This window comes from Equus caballus, chromosome 26 (genome assembly GCF_041296265.1).
Source record: "Equus caballus isolate H_3958 breed thoroughbred chromosome 26, TB-T2T, whole genome shotgun sequence".
NCBI classification, from domain to species: domain Eukaryota; kingdom Metazoa; phylum Chordata; class Mammalia; order Perissodactyla; family Equidae; genus Equus; species Equus caballus.
This window is the reverse complement of record NC_091709.1, coordinates 20,271,252-20,282,323: the sequence shown is the minus strand read 5'-3', so window position 1 is coordinate 20,282,323 and position 11,072 is coordinate 20,271,252. Positions and strand designations below refer to the sequence as shown.

The 11,072-nt window shown below is 38.2% G+C and overlaps 1 pseudogene; it reads right to left on the bottom strand.

Annotated features, from left to right (window-relative positions):
• Nucleotides 1-7,673: 7,673 nt before the first annotated feature.
• LOC100068798 (calponin-3 pseudogene) lies at nucleotides 7,674-9,347 on the bottom strand (annotated as a pseudogene).
• Between the last annotated feature and the right edge of the window lie 1,725 nt (nucleotides 9,348-11,072).

Here is an 11,072-nt window from a genome sequence, read left to right as displayed (position 1 = left end):
TTCCTGAGTTCTGTAAACTCCTCTAGCAAATTAATGGAACCCAAGGAGGGGGTCCTGGGACCCCGTGATTTATAACCAGCTGGTCAGAAGCATAGGTGACAACCTGGACTTGTGATTGGTACCTGAAGTGGGGGGCAGTCTTATGGGACTGAACCCTTAAGCTGTGGCATCTGACGCTATCTGCAGGTAGATAGTGTCAGAATTGAGTTGAATTGTAGGACACCAAGCTGGTGTCACAGAATTGCTTGGTGTGGGGGAAAAACTCATATCAAAATTGGGTGCAGAATCATTTGATGGTGAATCATAAAAGAAGAAAACTAACATTTATAAGGACTGTGTTCCAGAAATTGTATTGATACCACCTCCTTTAATTATCACACTTATTTTTCCAATTAGTGTTATTGTTTCAATGCTTTGAAAGGTTCACCAACTTGCTGTAGATTTCATAGCTTACAAGAGGAAGAAATGACGGTGGAACTCAGGTTTGTCAGACTCAAAGTCACATGCTTTCATATCTCCATACTGAACAGAGAAGAGGATGATCAAAGGAAGATTAAGATTTTCAACAACAAAGATCTTGTCTAAGTAGTAAGAAAATTATATTAAACAGAGGATTCTATTTCCTAGGCAGTCTGGTTAACAATTCAGCTTGCTCCATGTTATGAAATATGACAGATGAAAAAATTATGAAAGTTCTTCTAAATTTGAGCTCAATGTAGTTGGCCATACTTCCTCTTGAGAGTAGAAAGGGCAGATTTTCTGTCCAGGCTTTTTGCTATCTTTTTCCTATTTCGATTTCTGGAGAGATCTGGAAAGGGGATGACTTAGACAAAATAGCAAGTTTTCAGTAAAAAATTTAAAGTCAAATGAAAGTAATTTTTAAGAATTTTTTAAGAAATCCAATCTTTACTGAATCCTAATCGATAAATCTAACCATCTGTCTTTCATATATTGACAATTTTTACCCCTGGCTCAAAGTGGCTCTCTCCCACATACTCCTATCTTAATTCTAGTTGATATCAATACTATATCATCATAGATAACCCTTTGCATATCCTGGTCTTCCAGTTCTTTGAATTCCTCTGCTACAATGACAATGTTTTCCACCTGCTCTGTTGCTGCTTACATCAGTTCTGTCACCAGATATGTGGGGTTTTCCTCCCACCAACCAATTCTCCACTCTGCAGACATCAACTGGGTGTCCTACAATGCAATTTTTAACTACCTGCAGTTAGTGTCATATCCCTCAAGTTAAGGATAGTCCCACAAGACCATTTCAGACACCAATCACAAGTTCGGTATCTCCCGTACTTCTGATCCTCACACCCAGATTGGGCATTATCAAAGCTGCGGAGGAAGTTGTGAGAACCATTGATATATAACCAGAGGATCAGAAGTATTGATATCAACAGTTGAAAGGGTGCTTATGAATAACAAAAGATACCCTTCTCAGGCTATCACTTACGAAATTACAAGGTTTTAGGATCTCTGTGCCAGGAAGAGGGGACAAAGACCAAATATATATTTCTTATTATATCACAATATCACACCACCCTATCTTGTTCACTTGCTTCTACAAGACACACCCTAGACCCGTGGTTCTAATTACTGTGCGCATCAAAATTGCCTGAAAGCGTGTTAAAATAGAGTTTGCTGGGACCTGCCCACTGAGTTTCTAAACCAGTAGATCTAGGGTGGAGCCCGAGAATATGCAATTCTAACAAGTTCCTGGGTGATGCCAACGCTGCAGATCCAGAGGTCACACTTTCAGAATGACTGACTGAGACATTGTGATTGCTTAAACCAGCAACTCCTGTATGCTCACAATTTCGTCCACCCCATTCTCTGAGCTCTTCCTTCAAAGGTTTCTTTTAATGCTCTTACTTTAAAGTCTTTTGATCTCTCTGGGCCCTCCAAATTATTACCTTATCACAGTAACATTAACCCTCACTCCCTTGATGGCCTGTCTTGCCTGTTTTCCTGCCTAAATTCTGTGGTCAATTATTCTCTTGGACATACCCTCAACTTCCCTGTTTTTCTTTTACTTTGTTGAACCAGCTTGGAAATAATAAATCCTGGTGAGATCCAAATTTCCACCTAATCCTCATCTATCCCTGAGCAGCTGGATGTATGGAGCAAATCACAAAACACACTGTCTTCTACCACTTTAAATTTATAACAGAATTTCAGAGCCTGTAAATCAATCATACTACATATGCTCCAATCCATTCACTCTCGAATTCACCTAGCTTTGCATCTTCTCCTGTCTCTTAAACCTCCAACACCTCCCCAGAAATCATTCATTTTTGATTCCTACTTTTCTGAGAACACTGAATCAACCAGAAGAGAATTTGAGTCCTAAAACTATTTATACTCATTTTACTATATCTGCATCCATATAGACTGCCTTTCTCTATTATTCCCCATGAACTACCAAGCCCCTATCTGTATATTCTCTTATGATCCTTATTTTACAAATGAAGAAATGAGAATGGAGGTAAAGTTACTTTTTTATTCTGAGACAGCTTAGATTCAAACCCAGACTCTGTTTCTAGAGCTGGGGCTCAAAATCTGTGCATTTGGAAGCTGGAGCCCAGAAGAAAACCAGGGCTGGCGAGGTCCTGGATGAAGCTGTTGACTGAGGAAACAGACACTTTTACTGCTATCAGCCCCTTGAAACAGACGTTCAGCATGCTCATAGACCAAGATCAGTCACCCCAGAGAGCTGAGTAGGATTTGAAATGTCGGGGGTCAGTGAACAAATACCCTCACTTAGCATTTAGAGATAAAAGCCTCAATAAGCACATTCTCTTCAGGACATTTAATTTAAAACATATTTCATTGGCGAAATGCAACTTTGGTAATTGTCGGCCATCTGATCATTTCCAGTCTATACGAGTGGGAGGAGTGGAGAGAACCCAGAGTTTTCCCAGGTGCCTGATATTAGGAGAAATTTTATATTCCAGAAAAGCGAAGGGTTCAGAAAGGGAAGGTTAAGGACGTAGAAAATAAACCTCAAATCTTTACCTTTGTGATGAAATGTCAAGAAAGACTGATGATTGTGTGGATATAACTTTGCCATTCATATCTATCAGCGTGTTCAGCAATATTTTATATAATGTATAAGTTCTTTTTTGATAGTAGTTTATTAATAAAAAGCTTTGTTTCTGATGAATTCATTGAAATCTCTAAAAACATTCTGAAAATGCTAAAATAAATAGTTTAAATATTAAATGAGGGGGTGGCTCCATGGCCAAGTGGTTAAAGTTTCCTGTGCTCTGCTTTGGCGGCCCAGGTTCACAGGTTCGGATCCCAGGTGTGGACCTACTCCACTATCAGCCATGCTGTGGAGGCATCCCACATATAAAGTAGAGGAAGATTGGCACAGATGTTAGCTCAGGGTGAATCTTCCTCACAAAAAATAAAAATAAATAAATCAGACAAATCTATGTAAAATAACTTTATATAAACGTATGTGCTCTGTGACGATAATGCCATTATAGATATTGGCGAGTGGTGTTGGTTTTATTTCATTTTATACTGACAAATCTGGTTAAAATCCAGATTCTGAACTGAATTTCAGAATAAGTATCTTGAAGAAATCAATATATATGTAATCTTTAGAAAAAAATCTTCCCTACTTGTTTCTTAAAATATACACAGGCTCTGACTTTGGTTATACCCTGAAAAATTTTCTAGATCTATGGGCAGCTACTGCAAAGTGGTAGCTCTGGGTGTCTACTCTGTTTTGATGCCTCTCTAGTCTAATTGCTGTAAAATATTTAATAGAAACAAATTGGTTGACAAATGGAAAGTTTGAACTTTGTGCACTAAATTTTTACTTTGTATTATCAGCTCTTGAAAAATAGGTGCATACTGTAGAAGTGACATTCATTTACTACATCATAATGTATTTCAGGCTTTTTATCTTCAGCTACAGAATTCCTCCATTCTTTTAATTATGTTCACAGCCCTTAGTCACCCATCACGGCCTTTCTACCTTCCCTAGTTCACAGCTCTATTACATTTCTCCAGGAGATGCATTTCCATAGTTCTGCCTTGTTATAAGTTTTATTTTTTTCTTCCAGTTTTTTTTTGATTGCCATCCAAATTTTTTTGGCTTTATCAGAGATTTTCACTTTATTGTTTGTCACTTCATTTTTTTCCTAGCTTTTCATAATTTACTGCGGTTACACCGCCTAAGCTTTTAGTTCTCTTACCAATTTGTTTTTAAGGATTCCAACTTTTTCATTTTATTTTTAGCTCCTGATCCTTGGAAAAGTCTGTACCCTTTTGATTTTCGCTTGCTTCATCGACACATTCTTGTGTTTTGTTTTCATTTTAAAATACCAGAAAGTAAAATGTCTCAGCAGCTTGGTGAGAGGAATAGTTTATTTGTAATTCAAAAAATTTTACTCTTTGTGAGGTATTTGCTTAGAGGTTAAATCTCATGTATAAATTCCTGAAAAAAAATCTTAAATTTCTGGAGAGTTAATGGACATTCTTTTATCATTCTATGCACCACTGGTGTAATATTTTTATTTCCCTACTCGGGAGAAATAATTAAGAAACATTTGTTGTTATTAGTAGCATCTAAATGTTAATGTATTAAATAATTGAATATTTATTAGATATTCTTATTTCTATTATATCTAATTAGATCAATTAGATATTATTAAAACCCTATTAAGTAACTGGACATAGAAACGCATAAAAACAAAAAGTGTAATTTACCTCTATTCATATTACATGTCTTTTTTTCTCTCCTAAAAATAGACTAATCAGTTGTGTCCTGATATACTGACTATGGCAGGAGAATAGGGAGAGGAGAAAAGCCCTGATTTGTAGAGCTTGCCCATTTCTATGGTGTGAATATTTCACTGTGGCCAATTTCAAGCTACCAGCAGTTTAACAACCAGCTCACAAAATTTCAGAAAATTTAATCCGCTCTGATAAGTTGGTACAGGCCAGCACAAGCCAGCTGCAGCACAAAACTGCAACTGGTTATTAATCTTTACTGGGTCACAGATATCTTTGAACATGTATGTTGATATCTTTGACCCTTACAAAGAAAGCTTATATACAGATTTTGACAAAACTTTGCAGTTCCACCCATGGAATCCTCTTTTGATGTGTACTTGTAATTTAAAGGGTTCAGAATTTAGGATTCACAGATGCTCATTTATCATTTAATCTGAAGACTTTGGCTTTTATAATTTGGGAGCCAGATATTTCTCTGCAGCACCGGCAACTGCATTTCCTCAGAGAGAGTTAGGAACAGTCCAGGAAGGGGCCTTGGTCTCCAGACAGCATGCTCCTCTTCCTCCTGAGGCATGCCAGGTAAAGAGCTAATTGTGTTTCAATAACTATGTATGATTTTTGTACCTCGACTATTTATCTACTTTGGGACTCTTTCTCTACATTATTTCTATCAGATAAAGTGAATAAAGAACACCTTTTACAGGCATATCAAAAACACACATTTTTCTTTTCATATTTTGATCTTGTCAAATTATGTCAAAAAAACCGTAAGTTAAATTTAGTGAAGATCTGAAATTTTCTGCTCCGTTGTTATAAAAATAAATTCTAGAAGTTGTCTTTGTAAAGAATAGCAAAAAGAGAAGAAGACGGTTTTCACTTGCTGCTTCAATGGTTCTTGGCTTATAGTGTATCTAATTAAAACGCAAAACTCTCAATTTCAAGTTTTATATGCAGTAATGGCCTGATTAGAAAGTAAATTCTCTGGCCGGCCTGGTGGCACAGCAGTTAAGTTCTCACATTCTGCTTCAGCGGCCCAGGGTTCCCTGGTTTGGATCCTGGGTGTGAACATGGCACCGCTTGGCAAGCCATGCTGTGGCAGGCGTCCCACATATAAAGTAGAGGAAGATGGGCACAAATGTTAGCTCAGGGCCAGTCTTCCTCAGCAAAAAGAGGAGAGTTGGCAGCAGATGCTAGCTCAGGGCTAATCTTCCTCGAAAAAACAAAAGAAAATGAAAGTAAATTCTCCAACCCACAAAATCTGGAGTCAAGAAACTTGTAAAAAAAAAATCACTTTAATTTCATTGCTGATAAGTTTGCGAATTTAAATCTCAACTCACTGTGATGAATTTATTTACTTTGTGCTGACATGACAGGATCTTAGGGCTTTGTTTTCCAAGTCAGTTCTAAATCTGCCTTGTATCAAAGTCTCCTCATTATGCTTTGGATGTTATGGTAGATAAATGGTATCTTCACAAAGATACATTCATTCTGGTATTTAAAATGCCTACTTAAAATTCTGCATGAATAGTTTTATTGAAAAAATATGTAGACAAGCCATTAATTATACACAAAGACTTGGAACAAATTCTTATAAGAAGCATAGGACACTTTCCATTAAATGTATACATTTTATACAAAGTTACTGAGTCTTCCTGTGGTTAAACAATAAATCTTAGAAATTTGCTCTGCTCCCCAAAAGGTAATTTTTTTCTCTGTGACACACATAGAGCATACACTCAGATCTTAGCCTAGTTTAAATAACTAGACAGTATTTTCAGTGCACTTTTCTGTTCCTTAAAAATCTAGTTGCTGACAGTAAGTTGCTCAATTATCTTCCTCAATCTCTTTTTGTTTTGTTTTGTAATTATTATTCTATTTTGGTTCTCCTTTAGAATTGTGAAAATATCTTGAATCAGAAAATGCAGAGAATATGTAATTGAGTGAGAATGCATCCTGTCATAAAAGTGAACCTGGAAAAAAGTATTTGTTATAAATTATACCTAGAATTTTAAGTGCAATTTTATTCAAAGCACATGAAGCGTTTACCAGCTCACATATTTCACAACAGTATGGGATTTATTGTTGTTTTATTTGGAAGCAGATTCAGCAGATAAATGATCCCTTTATTTCTTACATTTTTAACTTTGATTTTCTGAAATTGTCAATTTATACTGATTAATGAAGAGTCTTTACATGTAAAATTCACAATCTTTTTTTTCCAGTTTAAAAGTACAAATAGTAACTACTCTTGCACTAACAGGGAGAGGAAACTCAAAAAGCACAATTAGTTGGCCAAAAAAGAAACCCATAAACGTGTCTTAAAATTCTTGATATCTTGAGGACCAAAATGGATTGAAAACAAACATCTAGGGAAAAAGACTAAAAAGCTAAAATATATGATAGGCAAATTCCTCTTTGTTCTCGAATATGTGACTAGCATGGCATTTCAATAAGTGTTAAATTTTCCTGCAGATGTACTAGATGATAAAATTCCAAAAAATATCCTTCTACGAATGTCATTCTTGTGATCAGTATGAGAGAACTGTCCTGTTTTATTTATTAGGGAACTCAAATTAAGAAATCACAGCTAAATCCTTACTAATAAGCATTAGAGCAGACTCTTGTATATAAAAATGAGCCATATTACTTGTTCAAATTTTTTGCTGTTGTTCAAAAAAAATATTTATTTATAAAAAATACAATGGGATAAGTTTATGCTGAGAAATGCAGCAATAAATACTGTTGAAGAAAACAGAGCAACTCTACATTGATACATTGGCACAAACAGGAAGAGCAGAGGCACCCCCAGACCTAAATGTCTGCAGGCCGACTGTACATGCCCCTTCAGAAACACCACTCAGAAAAGATCTGGTCAGCTTGGGTAAGAGAATGAGTACACATATAATCACAAATGCACACTGATCATGACTTTATTTAAAAATTAGCAAACAATACTGTAGAAACATTGATATGTAAATTTCTAAAATGCTGCATCTTAAATTTAATTGGCAAAGACCACATTTAGCTATAAGCATGAGTTTAGTCTTCCACGTAGAAACGAGATACTAAACTGTAACAAAAAAAAAAAGTTTCCTACTGTTTGAAAATACCAGTTTAAGTAGAAGATTGTAAAAATGCATAGATCTTTCATAAAAGAATTGACTGTACAACAGTACTCCCCTTTCACAGTATTCCTTTTTACTTCATATGAAAGTTATCGGTTATGCTGTAGGATTTAACTGTTACAGCACTAAAAGGCAACTATTTAGGGAAGAGGCAGAAAAGGAAAAAGGAATGTATGTAAGGCAATATTTCTTTTAGGTACAATAAGCATAATAGTGTTTTAGGAAGACAAGATAAAAATTACTCAAGGCTAGCTTGGTTCTCACTGAATAAAAACAATGGCTAAATACTGAGCTGCTCTGTGTGAATCTAATAATCAAGGCCTTGGTCGCCATATTGGTAATCTCTGGGGTAGGCATCTTGGTACTCGCCATGATATTCATCTGGGTATTCTGCCTGATAATCACTATCACTGATTTCCGACCCATTTGTTCCTGTTCCTTGGCTTCCATTGTGAATGACAGGTTCTGTTGGAGCAGCACAGTATTTGGGATCATATACTTGCGGCCCCAGCCCATACACACTCATTCCTTTCTGGGAAGCGACTTTGTTGGTACCCATCTGTAGAGAAATTGTCGAGTTGTCCACTGGCTGTAATGTTAGCTTCTGATCGTAGATGTCTCTCCTGGTACCCGGCGCTAACATCCCCGCCTGGCTGGCTCCTTTGTTGGTGCCCATCTGCAGACTAATCGTGGTCTGGTCAAAAGGTTTGTCAGTTTGCATTTTGGGATCATAAAGATGCCTCCTAGTCCCATAGGCTGTCATACCTGCTTGGCTGGCGCATTTGTTGGTTCCCATCTGCAAACCAATTACACTCTGGCCAGCCTTTAATTTTCCTTCATCAAAACGTCTTGTTTGTTTTTCTGCATACTTAACTCCAACGTCAATGGTTGTATGGAATCCTTTTGTTTTAGCCAGACCTGCTAGAGCCACCAGCGTAGTCTGAACCTGGGTCGTTTCCATTCTCAAAAAGATCATTTGCTTCAAATATGTCATGTGGCTTCATACCATAAGCCTGAATAGCTTTAATAAAGTTGCCAATATTCTCCAACTGAGGCCAATTTAAGGAGGACACGTTGACCTTCTTCACTGAGCCTGGCTGTAGCTTGTTAATGAGTTCGCAGAGGATTATGCCATCTTTTAAGCCCAGCTGAAAGTTGGTGCCAATGCTCATGCCTGTCACCTCTTCTATCCAATTGCAAAGATCTTCTTCTGCCTGGTGATCATACTTGGAAGCAATCTTGTTCTTGACCTCGGCCGAGAGCCCGTAGGAAGGGCCCTTGTTGAAGTGGGTCATGGTGGTTCGGGCGGCGGGAAGCGGCTGAGCTCGGGCCGGGGGGTTCCTCGCACTCGCCTTCCCCTCTCCTGGCCCCGAGGAGAGGCCGCAACGCGAGATGCTCGGAGCTCGCTCTCCTGGGCGGCGCAGGAGATGCCCGGGCGCGGCGGCGGGGCGCGGGCGGTGCCTCGGCGACTCGGTCCGACTCTACTTGTTCAAATTTTAATTAGGAAATTCTCTTACTCCCTCTTCCATGAAAAATGCATGGGCGCTCTGCAATCCAGGCAAGTAAATCTTCTTATTTACTATGACTTCAGATACCCAAGACCTGGAATACACTATTCCCAAGCTGAGATTCCCAAAGAAGTTTTTCAGGACGAAAGAATCAATATAACATTAACAGCTCAGTGGCTGGTACTTTGCATCTTTCCTTTTAGCCATTTCACTTTGCCACTGAAAAATGAAAGTTATAGAGATATATTAATCACTCACCATAAGTCAGGTATCGTGGTATGTATATTGGGGGAGTAAGGATAGAAAAATGAGTAATTCACAATCACTGAACTCGGTTTGCTTGAAATTGATCCTATGTGCCATGTTGCTAAATTCCGGGTAATGTGTGGGACAATCCCAAGTGACTTGAATGTTGTCCTTCCCAAGATGCCTAGTGTCCACCTGGAAATTTTGCCTAACTTGATTCCTGGCTCCGTATGTTCACAAACTTGAATTTCTGTTTTTTTTTTTTTTTTTTTTTTTAAAGTGTATAAATGAATATTGACCACTCATTATTTAGATTCTCTCATTTTTAAGCTTCTGTGATGCCATTTTGCTTGACTTTTTATGCCTCTAGAGTCACACACCATCCTTCTTTCTAGCCTTCTCTTCTGTCATCTATTTTAAATTCTAAGGGCCCCCCTCCAGGAGTTGGTACTCCATTCTCTACTCTTATAATATATACTTCCTGTAAGTGATTTTATTTACAATTTTGGTTCATGTAATTTTATGGTTCTTGAATCTGTACCTGTATTTTCAACATCTCTTCTCAGCTGGAGAACCATGTGTGACTCCCTTCTGGATCTCTCCAGTGGGAAGTCCCAAAGTATCTCAAACTCAATATGCCCATTACTGAACTCCTCACCTCCACCTCTTGTCCCACTCCCATACTCTCTGCTCTAACCTGTTCGTCTTCCTGCTTTCCATATGCTGGTTATTGAGATCACACACCTGGTCATCGAAGCCAGACGTTCCAGCTTCATCATCACCCCCTATCTATTCATCTCACTGCCTGCCCCAATTGCATTCAATAAGTTGCCAAACACTCTTGAGTTATCGCTGAAATCTTTCACCCCTGTCTATCTTCATTTCTCTTGCCATTGGTATATCCCTTGTCGCCTCTCACCTGGACTGTCTTATATACTCTTGTAACTGGGCTTCTTCCCTTTTCTAATTTTATTCCTTTACACTGTATCTTTTTTTACACTGCTATGTCTCTCAAATCTTCAGAATAAAACTAAGGCTCTTCTTCGGAAATGCAGGCTCTTCAGGATTTAGAGATAGCTGCTATCAGCCTTGGCTCTGCATCTAAAACACCTGGGAAACTTTTTAAAAACACATGCTCCCAGGCCATTCTGCCTGAAATTCTGATTTAATTGGTCTCCAGGAAGGATCTATACAAACGTATTTCTAAAACACCCAAGGGATCCAAATATGGAGAAAGAGCTGAGCACCTCTGAGGCAGTCTATTCTTACCTGCCCTCCTTGACTTAGGGACCTGGATTCTCTTCTCCACTTGCTCAGGCCCCTGTGACTTTGCACACTTGATTCTTGGCCAACATACCCTTTCTTCTCAGTTATCCTTCCCACTTCTCGTCCCCCTTCCTCAGTAATCTGCTTAACCTGTATGCAAAACATC